The following is a 14,452-nucleotide window of genomic DNA, read 5'->3' on the forward strand; positions in this document are numbered from 1 at the left end:
CCATTCCACATATTTGTCCATTTCTCTGAACTGCCTCTCATGCATTTACATACTTCCTTACATAAGCAATCAATACTGTGCACAATAATCAAGACACTTCAATGTCTTGGTCAATATAAATTTCTTGTCGATATACAACTGACCTGAAGGAGCAAAACATTTTTTCCCTGCAATTTAACTATGAGTCAAGTGCCAGTACAGGGTGGCAAATTGTTGATTCATGTGCACAAATTACATGTTGAAAAAATGATCAGAACACACACCTATTTCTATTGCATTTATACTACTTTTGTATGTCTGACATTGTAACAATGACTATATTTCAGAAAGTCCTTCATTGACTATAAAGTACTTGAGGACTTTTGAGGTTCTGAAAGGCACTATGTTCTTCAAAGCCTTTTGGCTGCTTGCTAAAAATAAATTGCAGCTGGAAGAGTTCTGTGGCTTGGTATTTAAGGCAAATTGAAAAGTGTTCCACACACTTTCACTGTGAATAGGGAGCTCAGAAAACTTGCCACATGAAGACTTTTCCTCAATTAATCTGATATTAAATTGTGACTTGTAAAAGTGGGTCACTTATGAAAATGATGAAACTATGTTATGTAATGATTCTGACTATTTTAAAACTTTTGTAAGACGTCAAAGGATATCAACTTTAACACTGAAGACATAGCAGTTTATATTCATAACTTATAGTAATATATTTCAAGAAACCTAATTGTTATTCACACTAAGAAAGAAATTAATGTAAGATAACATCATAACTCATGTGGATTCCTTGATCAGAAAGGTATTTGTGGAAATAAATTCACAGTAGTGAATAAAAGATGAATTAACAAGTATTCCTTGAGGTAAGTTGCTTTGTGCTGGGTGTTATGTTGAAAGTGTGTACTGTACCTTTGAGAGACAGTGAATGCTATTCTGAATTAAGAAATTACAAACACCTGTGTGTATAACTAGATGGAAGTCCCAGATTGTACTGGAAAATTGAAAATCTGAAACATTTGGCTGTGAAATAGATACCTGGGTTTTGGTTGCTGTTTTGACAACATATCAAATGTAACCAATCAGTTTAAATTATGCCCCAGGATGTCAAAACCTAATTGAGTTTGAATTTATTGTTTTGCCAACATCTTATCAATGAGATGATCCAATGTTGGAGGTATATAAACGCAGACATTTTGAAAATCGGACAGAGAGCAACTGCCATAGAGACAGAAACACCTGGAGATCTACCATTTTGCTCTCCAAAAAATTAAGAAACACTGTCTATCAAAGGTACGTTTTCACGTAAAACATACTCGCAGTAAAAAAAGAAAGACAACTCAGGGACACCCTTAGCCAGAAGAAGAAAGAGCAGTTAAGAGAAAGGGGGGGGGGGGGGTCTTAGAATTGTGAATAGTTATTTAATGTTGACTTTTAGAGTTAAAAATAAATTGATGTTATACTCTTTAAATAACGGAATTTATATGTTCTCTGTCACTCATATTTTAACAGTGTACAAAGCAAGGCGAGCTTTTCTGGGAGTTTGGTTTTATTAATTGTGGGGTTCATCTTTGTGTTGTAACATGGGTCAAAGGTACTTATTGAAATGCATACCAGTGTTTATTGGCAAAAAGGAGAATGCAGAAAATGGAGAAACTTGATTGTGCTTTTAATGGTCACATATTAAAAATTTCCCTGATGACCAACTAGTAAATATATTTCATCATGGGAAATAAAGTCACAAAGTTCAAGGCTTGCTTGTCTGGATTCACTGCGTAAACTAATCTCAGGAACATGCTGAAGCCAGTACAATGCGTTGTGTGCCTTTGTGCTATGGTGTAGAGAGCAACGTAAGATGTTAAATCTAATTCCTATTCAGTGGATTCCAGTAGAAATGACACATGTTTGTGACCACCAGATCATAAGAACATAAAAATTTGAGCAAGAATTGACCATTTGACTCCCCCCAGATCCTGATTCCATACTCATGGCTGCATTGACTTAGCCTTAATTCCACCTTATTCCTTTTTCCCGTATCTCTTGATTCTCTTGTCAATCAAAAATCAGTCTCTCTTAACGTTGAATATATTCAAAGTTTGAAATTCCACTGCTCTCTGAGGAAGTGAATTCCAAAGATAAACAACTTTCTGAGGAAAGAATTGTCTCTTCATCTCAAGTGTTTCCTATTTCTAAATTCCCCTTAAGAGGAAGCATGCTTTAAACATCTATCCTGTCAAGCATGCTCAGAATCTTATATGTTTCTCATTCCTCCAAACTCCAATGAGTCTAAGCCCGATTTATTAAGCCTTTCCTTGAAAGACAATTTTTTTATACAGGTATTTTTATTGAAAAAAAGAAAATTTTAAAGATTTTTTTGCAAAATTACAAAAATAATACAAACTAGTGTATTCCACTTAACAATATAGTAACACTAATATAAAATTAAATAAATAAAAATCCAACTAACTACTAATCTATTCTACAAACAACCAAAACATAAAAAAGGATATCATACATTACTAACAGTAAACAACAAAGTAATTAAATAACTAGATACATGCTCAAAATAGATTTACATCAAGTCATAATAGAACCCGTATTTATACAGGATTCCTCTTCCCGGGAGCCCCCGAACCAACCAGAACCATTACCACAGCTAAACAAAAACCCTGGACAATATGGCCGAAATAACTGTGTCGATGTAGTTCAAAAAGGCCTGCCATGTTTTACAAAATAATTCCATTTTTTGGTGCACCATGTTCGTGAGGAAGTCAAGCGGGATATAATCCATGACTATCCTGTGCCAGTTTGAAAGTCCTGAGGGTCCTTCGGATACCCAATTCACTAAAATATTTTTCCTCGCACAAAAGGAGAGGATAGTAAATAATTTTTTCCCGTATACATCCAGGGAGGGAAAATTTAGAGAGCCCAAAAGTCAGGATGTTGGATCCGATCCAACCTCTGTACACAAAATCTCTGCCAAGGCATTCGCTACTCTATGCCAAAACCTATGGATCTTATGGCATGTCCTTAGACAATGCGTGAGATAGCCAACTTCTATTTTACATTTAGGACACATTGGGGATGCTCCTGCCTTGAATTTTGCGAGTCGTTCAGATGCCATGTGAGCCCTGTGAAGTATCTTTAATTGAGTAGCCTGAATTCTGTTACAGATAGAGATCTTTCTGGCATTTTCTCAGACATCCTCCCACATTTCTAAAGAGATTTCCAACCCTAATTCTTGGTTCCAGGTTTTATATAATCGCTCCATGTCCTTCGACACCTTACTGTATAGTGAGTGATAAAGAGTACTGGCTGAGGATGGCCCCATAGCATAGCACTCTCCTTTCCCTATCCGATTTGTAGGGATTGACTATCAGTGTGGTCTTCTTTTGTATAAAGTCTCGTATTTGAAAATACCGAAAGCGGGAGAGAAGTATCTTAGAGAACATTAACTTAGAGAACACTTCAGTTACAAATTTAAAAGGGTGTGCAGGGGGACAATAAAGATTCAAAATCCTGTATTCCTCTCCGTATATTAGGGCTTTGATCAATATATACCGTCCAGACTCATCTTTTATCTGGCTTTACATTTGGAAAGGAAGCTTCTTCCGAATAAGAATGGCTACTCCCCTACTTTTTGAGCTGAAAGATGAAAAGAACGCCTGACCAAACCCACCCTGCTGTAGCTTTGAGTGCTCCTTATCAAGTAGATGAGCCTCCTGTAAAAGAGCTCCATCAACCCTTTCCTTTTTAAGACTCGATAATATCTTTTTCCTTTTGATTGGCGAATGGCTCCCCTTGACATTCCAGGTGCACCACCTAAGCGAATGGCTAGCCATGATCGTCCAGACAAGCCCGAGACCCCCCCAGGAGGAAGAACCCCACCCAAAAGACATTGAATAAAGACCATAGAAAATTCAGATGTAAAAAACGCTTTAAAACATTTGAATCAACACAATTAAGAACTACTCCTAAGTAAAAATAACACAAAACATATTTGAAAGGAGACTCTCCCCCTTGCTCCCAGGGGACATAACTATCTATGAATAACCCCACCATAACCTCTCCCAGCTGGGGCCCTCCTCTCAGCCCAGGCATTACAAAATGGAGTAAATAAATTCAAGTGTCTTATAAAACAGGAATTAAAAGTGAGTGACCCACCCATTCCCCACACCAACACCTGGATACATTTAATAAAAACAATACAGAATAGAAATATATAAAGTTACGAAACTACAATCCAAGCAAGTATTAGGCAACTAAATAAGAAGAAAAAAGAAAACTCCACTCTAGAAAAATCTCCCCCACAAATCAAATAAGCTGCACGAGCTACAAAAAGGAGATCAAAGAAAGAGTAAAGAACAAGCCCACCACACCCCCCACCCTCAGGGAAAGATGAGTAAAAGAGAAATGGAGAAAGAAAAGAGGGTAAACAAAGGGGGGGAGGGGAAATAAAGTCATTATCCATACAGTTCAAGTCCCGCAGTCTGTTTGAGAGACTCCACGAATTCTTTTACTTACTCTGGTGATCCAAAGTTGTAAACGAATCCTCCATGGCTGAAGCGCAGCGTTGCCAAATATCGCATGGAGTATTGAATATTTAAGTCTCACAAACGCTTCTTCACCTCATCGAGTGCTCTTCTCTTGTGGACCACGACTGGAGAGAAGTCCTGAAATAGCATTATCTTGGAGCCCTTGTACACAATGGCCTGGGGATTCTTCCCCTGGACTCTGGAGGCCTCTAGGAGCATTTGTTTTTCCTTGGAGTTGGATTAAGATCAGGCGGGGATGCTTGTCCGACTTGGGCCTGCGCACAGCAACCCGGTGGGCCCGCTCCACCTACATCCGGCCCAGCTCCGACTCCAACTTCAATAATGATGGGAGCCATTGCTCCAAGAAATCCACAAGCTGGCCTTCCTCCTCCCTTTCGATAATGCCCAGCAACCGAATATTCTTCCGACGACCTCGAGAATCAAGATCGTCGATGTGCTCCTCCAGGGGTCCGGACTCGCTGGTCCAGAGCCTAGACCTGACCCACGGATGACTCAGCAGCAGTCTCCGAGACCGTGGCCCGTTGCTCCGCCCCTCTGATGCGCTGCTCGAGTTTTTCGATCTCCCAGTCATGATTCCCTGGCACTGCTGCCTCATTGTGCCAGGGACCCAGGTTCAATTCCTGGCTTGGCCAACTGTCTGTGTGAAGTTTGTACATTCTCCCAGTGTCTGCGTGGGTTTCCTCCGGGTGCTCTGGTTTCCTCCCACAGTCCAAAGACGTGCAGGTTAGGTGAATTGGCCATGCTAAATTGCCCGTAGTGTTAGGTGCATTAGTCAGGGGTAAATGTAGGGGAGTGGGTCTGGGCAGGTTGCTCTTCGGAGGATCGGTGTGGACTTGTTGGGCCGAAGGGCCTGTTTTCACACTGTAGGGAATCTAATCATCTAATCATAATATGATGCCAATGTTACAAAAAAATGTTGTTCTAAGAAATATGAAGATCAACTAATCAGTTTAATCTGCATGTTGGGTGGGGCTGGTTGTGGAAAGTATAGATAGAGGGGAGCAAGGAGTTGCCGCTATGTGCTTCTGTCAAGATTTCAGTTCAATCATTCATATTTGTTAATTATTTAATTTGTTAAGTGGGCAATTTAGTAGTGTGTTTACAGTTACTTTAAAAAACTTGTTTTAGTTCTTTTGATTGCACTTAAGCCTCTTGATCTTTATGCATCCCCCCTTGCAGAGGAGTCAGGCAAGTTTGAGGTCCTCCTTCTGTGGGCCTACTCCGGGGCCTGGCTAAAGCAGCCACCAACAGCGGGTTGTGGAGGGGGTCATAATTCCTGACTGCCGGCTTCTCTTCCACGGCTATGTCCTTGCCCAGGTTCCTAGGAGAGGGAGTGGGAAAGGCTTCAGAAGGGGAAGGTGGAAACTGGGGTTTGTACCAAACTAAAAATTTACAATAAAACCCTTGTAAATCTTTGAAAGGCTTTTGCTGCTTAATTCAACATAGGGATGTTGGTCTATGAAACAGAATGCAGACATGAATAGCAAAGACCTTGTTTGGTGGCGGGGTGGGAAGGGTGGAGGGATGGAATATGGAGAAAGTCATTGATTGAGTTATCAGCAAAGTCATGAAGATAGCAGCAAAAGTGACAAGTACAATGGAAGAATTGGAAAGGTTAACTACAGTGTAGGGTGAGAATATAAGAAATAGCAATGCAAGTGTGGACTATCCAGCTGTGCCCAATGATTCACTGAAAGATCAAAAAACCATCTATTCCAGTCTTAAATATACTCAACAGTGGATCACCCACAGCCCTTTGAGGTAAAGAATTCCAAAGATTCACAACACTATAAGTGAAGAAATTTCTCCTCATCTCAGTTCTAAATGATTGACTGTTTATTTTGAGGCTGTGACATGTATTCTAGAATCCACAGCTTATGAAATAACGCATTCTCAATGCCTTCCCGGTCAATGCCTTCCACATGTTCCATGTTTCAGTGAGCTCCTCACTCATTCTTATAAATACTGTAGGCTGAACCTACTCAGGTTCTTATCATAGGCCAACCCTTTCGTATTAGCAGTTAAACTCGTGAACCTTTTTGGTGTTTCATTTCTGATGCAAGGATATATTTTCTTAAATATTGAGGCAAAATGAGCACGACACTCCACATTGATCTCACTAAAGTCCTTTACAATTGCAGCAGTACTTATGTTAATGCTTCAATCCACTGCAATAAAGATCATCACGCCACTTGCTTTCCTAATGTCTCCACACTATACTCCATCTGCCGTCTTTGCCACCCCTCAAACTAAACCTGTCTATATGTTCTTGGTGTATATATACCCAGCTGGTTTGGTATCATCAGCAAACCTGGATATATTATTTTTGGAAGATTGGAACATAAATAACTCAGGGAAGCTGTAGATTTGTGATGTTGTTCGTATACGTATGGAACCTAACTTCAATTATACAGCACAATTATGATCACTGGTACTCATAAATATTAATTAAATGCCAAAATTCTGAGTTGATTGCACTAGTATCAAAGATAACAAAAGGCTGAGATCTCAAAAGCTCCTTTTCCACAAATTCCATCATAAGTGGCCTAAATAAGGTCAGCTATTCCATTAACAGAAATAGAGATTGCTGGAAAATCTCAGCAGGTCTGGCAGCATCTGTGGACAGAAATCGGAGTTAATGTTTTCGGTCCAGTGACCCTTCCTCAGAACTTCGTTCAGATTTACAGTATCCGCAGTTCTTTCAGCTTTTATTCAGCCATTTCATTGTCTAATTTTCTGAATATTAGAGAAAATATGAATTCCATAAAATTGTATTCGGGACCAGATAGCTATTGAATTTCCTGCCTTGTTCTTACATTTTCATGAACCATGAAATTTGTGTAATTGAGACCAACTGCGATGCAAAATGATCACTCTTGCATACATTTCAGCTCAAGTGTATCATGACAGAACAACTGCAAGCTCAGCAGCTGCAAGTATATTTTTCAAATTCCCCACCACGGTAAACATAAAAGAGAGTTTAAGCTAAACTTATGCAATACCTTAGTTGCACCTAATTGAAATACTGCCCATCATGTTATAAAAGGATATAGAGACATCTACATGAGATTTAAAGTGATATAGTATTTGTAAATGACAAACACACTGCACTCTTTTCACTAGAAAAGAGTCATAGAATGGTTATAACACAGTTAGAAACATTTAGCCCATCATGTGCAAAAGCTCCTGGCCTAATTCTTCTGTCCTTTTCCCACAGCGCAGTATTATGGGCAGACTATGAGTTTTAAATGAATCGTGTTCCTTAGTCTCACCATTTGTCCATAAACAGATTGGGATAAATTATTCCCCTTTTTTAAAGTGATGGTGTAATTTCTTAATCTCTTTGACTTTGTACAGATCACAACAACACTGTTGTAAAGTTCAATCAGAATCAGGGTTTATTTCAAATATGGGGCTGGGGTGCTTCACAAAATAGGCAAACTTTGAATGAGCAAGGAGAGACAGGATCAAAGAAGATATATTCAATGAGCAACAACTGAGGGATTCCAGTTGATTGATGTCTAAACTTTTAAGGTGGAACCCACAAGTCCACACACTCGTATGTACAGACTGGAACTTGTATGAATGATTGATTGACTAGCCAGCAGTAAACAGTTTCTTCTCTTCAAAATATCATTGTGGGTCTTCTGAGCAATACTCCTACAATGTTTTGCTGTTTTGACAAAAGAAGCTTGATTACTTGCAAATAACAAAAATATAGATTGCTGGTTGCTCTTTATAAGCTGAAGACTTTTCCTTATTAACTTGGAGTCATGAAGTCAGTATCTTTGATATCATCAGTCGAGTCCATTGGTCCCTGACTTGACTGCTATTTCAAAATGGAAAAGTTAAAAGGCAGTTTGGATTAGTGCTGTGGGAGTCATATGAACAAATTTCTTTGGTGGGAAGTGGAGGGGAAACGGTTAACATTGAAATAAAGGCTTGCATTGTAGATAAATAAATGTCTATTGTCCATGCCAAAGGTTAAATGAAAAGTCATTAATACGTTTTCTTACTGGATGTGAGAAAGTTGCGGGTTTTTTCTTAGAGATGTCTTGGCAGTTTATGACACAATAGTTAACGTTCTAGTCATGTCAGGAAGTACCCTGTATGTCAGTGGCCTTGTGTGAATATCCACCCTGGCTTGCTGCTTTGTTGCATTAGACTGTAACTGGAGTGAAACAGGGAGTTAGGTGAAAGAGGAAGCAGGTGATCAGCCCATTCTTTTCTTTCATTGGTGATTATTTCTGCTCTTTAATAAAATCTTACAATATTTGGGCATAAGGGAAAAGAGGACTCAGAAGGGGAAGAGAGTCTGGTATCAGAAACAGTGAGAAAAACAGTGACATGACAGAAAAAAAGTAAATTCAATAGTTAGTAAGTGAATGCTATTTTAAATATCTTTTCAAGATAAATTTCAGATTGTGGATACATTGGATGAATATTTTACAGATTAAAAACTAAAGACCCGTTGGAAGTTTAAAAATACCAACTTAAAACTAATTAAATAATTTAGAGACACAGGACTAGGAGTCGTCATACAGTTGGGGAGAAAGTGAGGACTGCAGATGCTGGAGATCAGAGCTGAAAATGTGTTGCTGGAAAAGCGCAGCAGGTCAGGCAGCATCCAGGGAACAGGAGAATCGACGTTTCGGGCATAAGCCCTTCTTCAGGAATGAAGAAGGGCTTATGCCCGAAACGTCGATTCTCCTGTTCCCTGGATGCTGCCTGACCTGCTGCGCTTTTCCAGCAACACATTTTCAGCGTCGTCATACAGTTACACAGCATGGAAACAGACCCTTCAGTCCAACTCATTGTGCTGACCAGACATTCCAATCTGATCTTGTCACATTTGCCAGCATTTGGCCCATATCCCTCAAAACCCTTCCTATTTATATACCCATACAGATGCCTTTTAAATGTTGTGATTATACCAGCCTTCACCACCTGCTCTGACAGCTTGTTCCATGCACACACCATCCCCTGCATGAAAAAGTTGTCCCTCAGATCCTCTTTAAATCTCTTTCCTCTCACCTTAAACCTATGTCCTCTAGATTTGAACTCCCCTATCCTGGGAAAAACACCTTGTCTATTCACTCTATCCATGCCCTTTATAATTTTATAAACCTCTATAAAGTCACATCTCAGCCTCAGACATTGCAGTCAAAAATGCCCCGCCTATTCAGCCACTCTCTACAGCTACAATTGTTGTGGTCCATGTGGGACAAACAATATTGGCAAGAATAGGCAAGAGGTTTGAGAAATATCAGGAATGAGGAACAAGCTAAAGAATAGAACCTCAAGGCTTATAATCTCTGGATTATAAAGATTAGATTCCCTACGGTATGGAAACAGGCTCTTCGGCCCATAAAGCCCACACCAACCCTCCGAAAAATAACCCACCCAGACCCATTCCCCTACCCTATATTTACTCGTGACTAACGCACCTAACACTATGGGTAATTTAGCACGACCAATTCACCTGACCTGCACATCTTTGGAGTGTAGAAGGAAACCCATGCAGACACGGGGAGAATGTGCAAACTCCACACAGAGAGTCACCAAGGCAGGGACTTGAACCCGGGTCCCTGGCGCTGAGCCAACGTGCCGTCCCACTGAGCCATGTGCAAATTGGCAGAGAGATAAGAAAATTAAGAAAACAGATGCATGGCTAAAGGAGTGGTGAAGGAAAGAGGGGTTCCATTTTGTAGGGCGTTGGCATCATTATTGGAACAGGAAGGAACTGTACTACTGAGATGGGTTCCACCTGAACCCATCTGGGGCTACTGTCCTTGCAAAAAGGCTAAATAGAATAGTCACAAGGACTCTAAATCAGTAAATCAGAGGGAGGGTTCAGAAGGAAGTCCATACAGTTTAAAAAACAATTAACATAACAGAGAGTAAAGAAACAGTCAGGACTCCTACTTAGGTACAGCAGGTCATCACAAAATACAAGAAGTGTATTGATTAAACTAGACAAGAGAAATAATAAGCAGGTGAATAACACATCAGTGCTGAGGGAGACAGGTTACAGTGTATTGCCAAATAAGTGTTCCATGTATGAATAAAAAGATCGTAAGTAATAAACTAAATTGGAGGGATATGGGCCGGTTGCTGGCAGGTGGGACTAGAGTGGGTTGGGATGTCTGTTCGGCATGGACGGGTTGGACCGACAGGTCTGTTTCCACGCTGTACATCTCTATGACTCTATGACGAGGAAAATGGTGGAGGAGCTGGAGTAGCCTTATGGATTTTTTTTTATTCAGTCATGGGACAATGGTGTTACTGTCTGGCCAGCATTTATTTCCCATCCATAGCAGTCCTTGAGAAAGTGATGGTGAGCTGCATTCTTGAATTGCTGCAGTCCGCATGCTGTAGGATGACCCACGATGCCCCCTGGGAGATAATTTCAGGTTTTTGACCCAGCAACGGTGAATGAACAGCGATATATTTCCAAATTAGGATGGTGAGTAGCTTGGAGGGGAGTTTGCAGATGGTGGTTCCCAGTTATCTGCTGTCTTTATCCTTCTGAATGGAAGTGTTTGTGTGTTTGGAAGGTGCTGTCTAAGGATCCTTGGTGAATTTCTGCAATGCATCTTGTAGATATAACACACTGCTGCTACTGAGTGTCAGTGGAGGAGGGAGTGGATGTTTGTGGATGTGGTGCCAATCAAGTGGGCTGCTTTGTCAAGCGTCCTGAGTGTGGTTGAAGCTGCACTCATCCAGGAAAGTGCAGAGTATTCCATCACACTCCTGACTTGTGCCTTATAGATGGTGGTCAGGCTTTGAGGAGTCAGGAGGTGATTTACTCGCTGCAGTATTCCTAACCTCTGACTTTCTCTTGTAGTTGCTGTATATAAATATTAGAAACAAAATTACTTCAATGGTGAGGGAGGATATAATGAGAAAGCATTCGGTGGAAACTGAATGGGGGAGCTGAGGAACAGTAAAGGATCTAAAACTGTAATCGATGTGTACCTCTGGCAGCAAGTCTGAAATGCTAGATTGTATAAATGCAGAAACTAAGCAAGTCTGTATCAAAGCCAGTTTAGAGACTGGAAGAGACAGACAAGCACCTGTCAGAAAGGTAGTACATTTCTGGAGTGTGTCTGGGATAGCTTCCAACAGCAACATGTCCTGGATGCAACAAGGGGAGGAGTAATGTTGAAGTTAGTAGTGAACTGGATTTAATTAGCAATGTAATTGTGTATGAATGTTTATCAAATAGTGATCATAATGTGGTCGTGTTCATGACTGAGTAGCATTTAAAAGTGAAAAGCATGGATCAACTACTAGAGTTTTAGACTTAGGTAAGGCTGTCTTTAACGAGATGAGACAGAGATTGACCACAGTAAACTCGGATAATCTGCTAAGGGGTGAAATAACTGAAGAACAGTAGAAGATGTGTAAAGAAACATTTAACATTTAACACAAATCAAACTGATCTTAGCCAAGGCACATTGGGGAAAGGTCAATGTCTAAGGCCTTTCTGCCAAAGTATAATGAGAGTCCAGTCAGTTCTCATACCCCCTGTGACCTCAAAATATATGTAAATATTTTTTCCACATGAGTTAAGAATGCCTTTGATTTTGCAACTGCACAGTAGCTATGTAGGATGTTAATTTCCAACATATTGTTTGTGTTTCTCTTATCTCTCTGCAAAGGAAAGGAGTGAGAACCCTTTGTCTGTACTTGCAGATAATTTATATATGAATAAAAGTATAGTTTTGCTATAAAATTGAAACATGTAACAAAGTACAAACCTAACTATAGTCCTGAAAGATAAATCTCCACTTTGCAGAAACAACAACCATAGACAACTGAGGAGATAAGGGACAGCTAAAAAGAAAGGGCTTACAAAAATACAGAAAAAAGCACAGGTCCTGCTGAAAGAAAAAGAGACAACAGGCCACAAAACAGCTTATAGGAGCTACCAAAAAGAATAATGAAAGGAAACTTGCCAGGGCCATCAAAATCAATAAGAAGGAATTTTATAATAACATAAAGGGAAACTGGATGGTCATAGAGATGTACAGCATGGAAACAGACCCTTTGGTCCAATACGTCCATGCCGACCAGATATCCCAACCCAATTAAGTCCCACCTGCCAGCACCCAGACCATATCTCTCCAAACCCTTCCTATTCATATACCCATCCAAATGCCTCTTAAATGTTGCAATTGTACCAGCCTCCACCACATCCTCTGGCATCCTCATTCCATACACGTACCACCCTCTGCGTGAAAAAGTTACCCCTTAGGTCTCTTTTATATCTTTCCCCTCTCACCCTAAACCTGTGCCCTCTCGTTCTGGACTCCCCGGCCCCAGTGAAAAGACTTTGTCTATTTATCCTATCCATGCCCCTCATAATTTGTAAACCTCTATAAGGTCACCCCTCAGCCTCCGATGCTCCAGGGAAAACAGCCCCAGCCTGTTCAGCCTCTCCCTATAGCTCAGATCCTCCAACTCTGGCAACATTCCTATAAATCTTTTCTGAACCCTTTCAAGTTTCACAACATCTTTCCGACAGGAAGGAGACCAGAATTGCACGCAATATTCCAACAGTGGCCTAACCAATGTCCTGTACAGCCACAACATGACCTCCCAACTCCTGTACTCAATACTCTGACCAAAAAGGAAAGCATACCAAACGCCTTCTTCACTATCCTATCTCCCTGCGACTCCACTTTCAAGGAGTTATGAACCTGCACTCCAAGGTCTCTTTGTTCAGCAACACTCCCTAGGACCTTACCATTAAGTGTATAAGTCCTGCTAAGATTTACTTTCCCAAAATGCAGCACCTCGCATTTATCTGAATTAAACTCCATCTGCCACTTCTCAGACCATTGGCCTATTTGGTCCAGATCCTGTTGTAATCTGAGGTAACCCTCTTCGTTGTCCTCTACACCTGCAATTTTGGTGTCATCTGGAAACTTACTAACGGTACCTCTTATGCTCGCATCCAAATCATTTATGTAAATGACAAAAAGTAGAGGGCTCAGCACTGATCCTTGTGGCACTCCACTGGTCACAGGCCTCCAGTCTGAAAAACAACCCTCCACTACCACCCTCTGTCTTCTACCTTTGAGCCAGTTCTGTATCCAAATAGCTAGTTCTCCCTGCATTCCATGGTCAAGAGCAACGTTGACCCACTAAGACTGAAAGCGAGGATATTGTCAATGACTATGGGGAAATGGCAGAATAATTACTTTGCCTCAGTATTTATGGGAGAAAATAGCTTGTCAGATGTCCCAAGGAAACTAATAATGGATTAGGAACAGGGACTGAATAAAATTAGCATGTAATACATCAGTAATGAGGGAATTAATGATATTAAAGAATGACAATTCCCCATGTCCTGATGGTTTCCATCAGAGGGTGTTAATGGGCATAGGGGAGCACATTGTACAGGCCCTAACGATAACCTCAGAGAAAGTGAGGACTGCAGATGCTAGAAATCAGAGTCGAGAGTGTGGTGCTGGAAAAGGATAAGAGGTCAGGCAGTATTCGAGGAGCAGGAGAATCAATGTTTCGGGCAGAAGCCCTTCATCAGGAATCTTGATTGAAGGGCTTATGCCAAAACGTCAATTCTCCTGCTCCTTGGATACTGCCTGACCTGCCGTTCTAACTACAGCCTTTTAGAGTTCTCCAAATACAGGAGTTGTCCACGTGATTAGAAAATTGCAAATGTCAATCTGATTTTTAAGAAGGATGAAAGAGGAAGACAAGGGAATTACAGACATGTTAACCTAATATCTGTGGTGGGGAAATTGTTGGAGTTTCTAATCAAGGATGAGCTGACTGAACGTCTTGACAATTTCAGTTAATCAGGGCGAGCCAGTAAGGACTCATGACAGGCGGGGGATGCCTGGTAAACATCAGTAAATTTTATTGAAGAGGTGACTAAGGCA

Source organism: Chiloscyllium plagiosum, unplaced genomic scaffold, assembly GCF_037043375.1.
Source record: "Chiloscyllium plagiosum isolate Xiang-an unplaced genomic scaffold, Cpla_swu_hap1 HiC_scaffold_19, whole genome shotgun sequence".
Taxonomy (NCBI): domain Eukaryota; kingdom Metazoa; phylum Chordata; class Chondrichthyes; order Orectolobiformes; family Hemiscylliidae; genus Chiloscyllium; species Chiloscyllium plagiosum.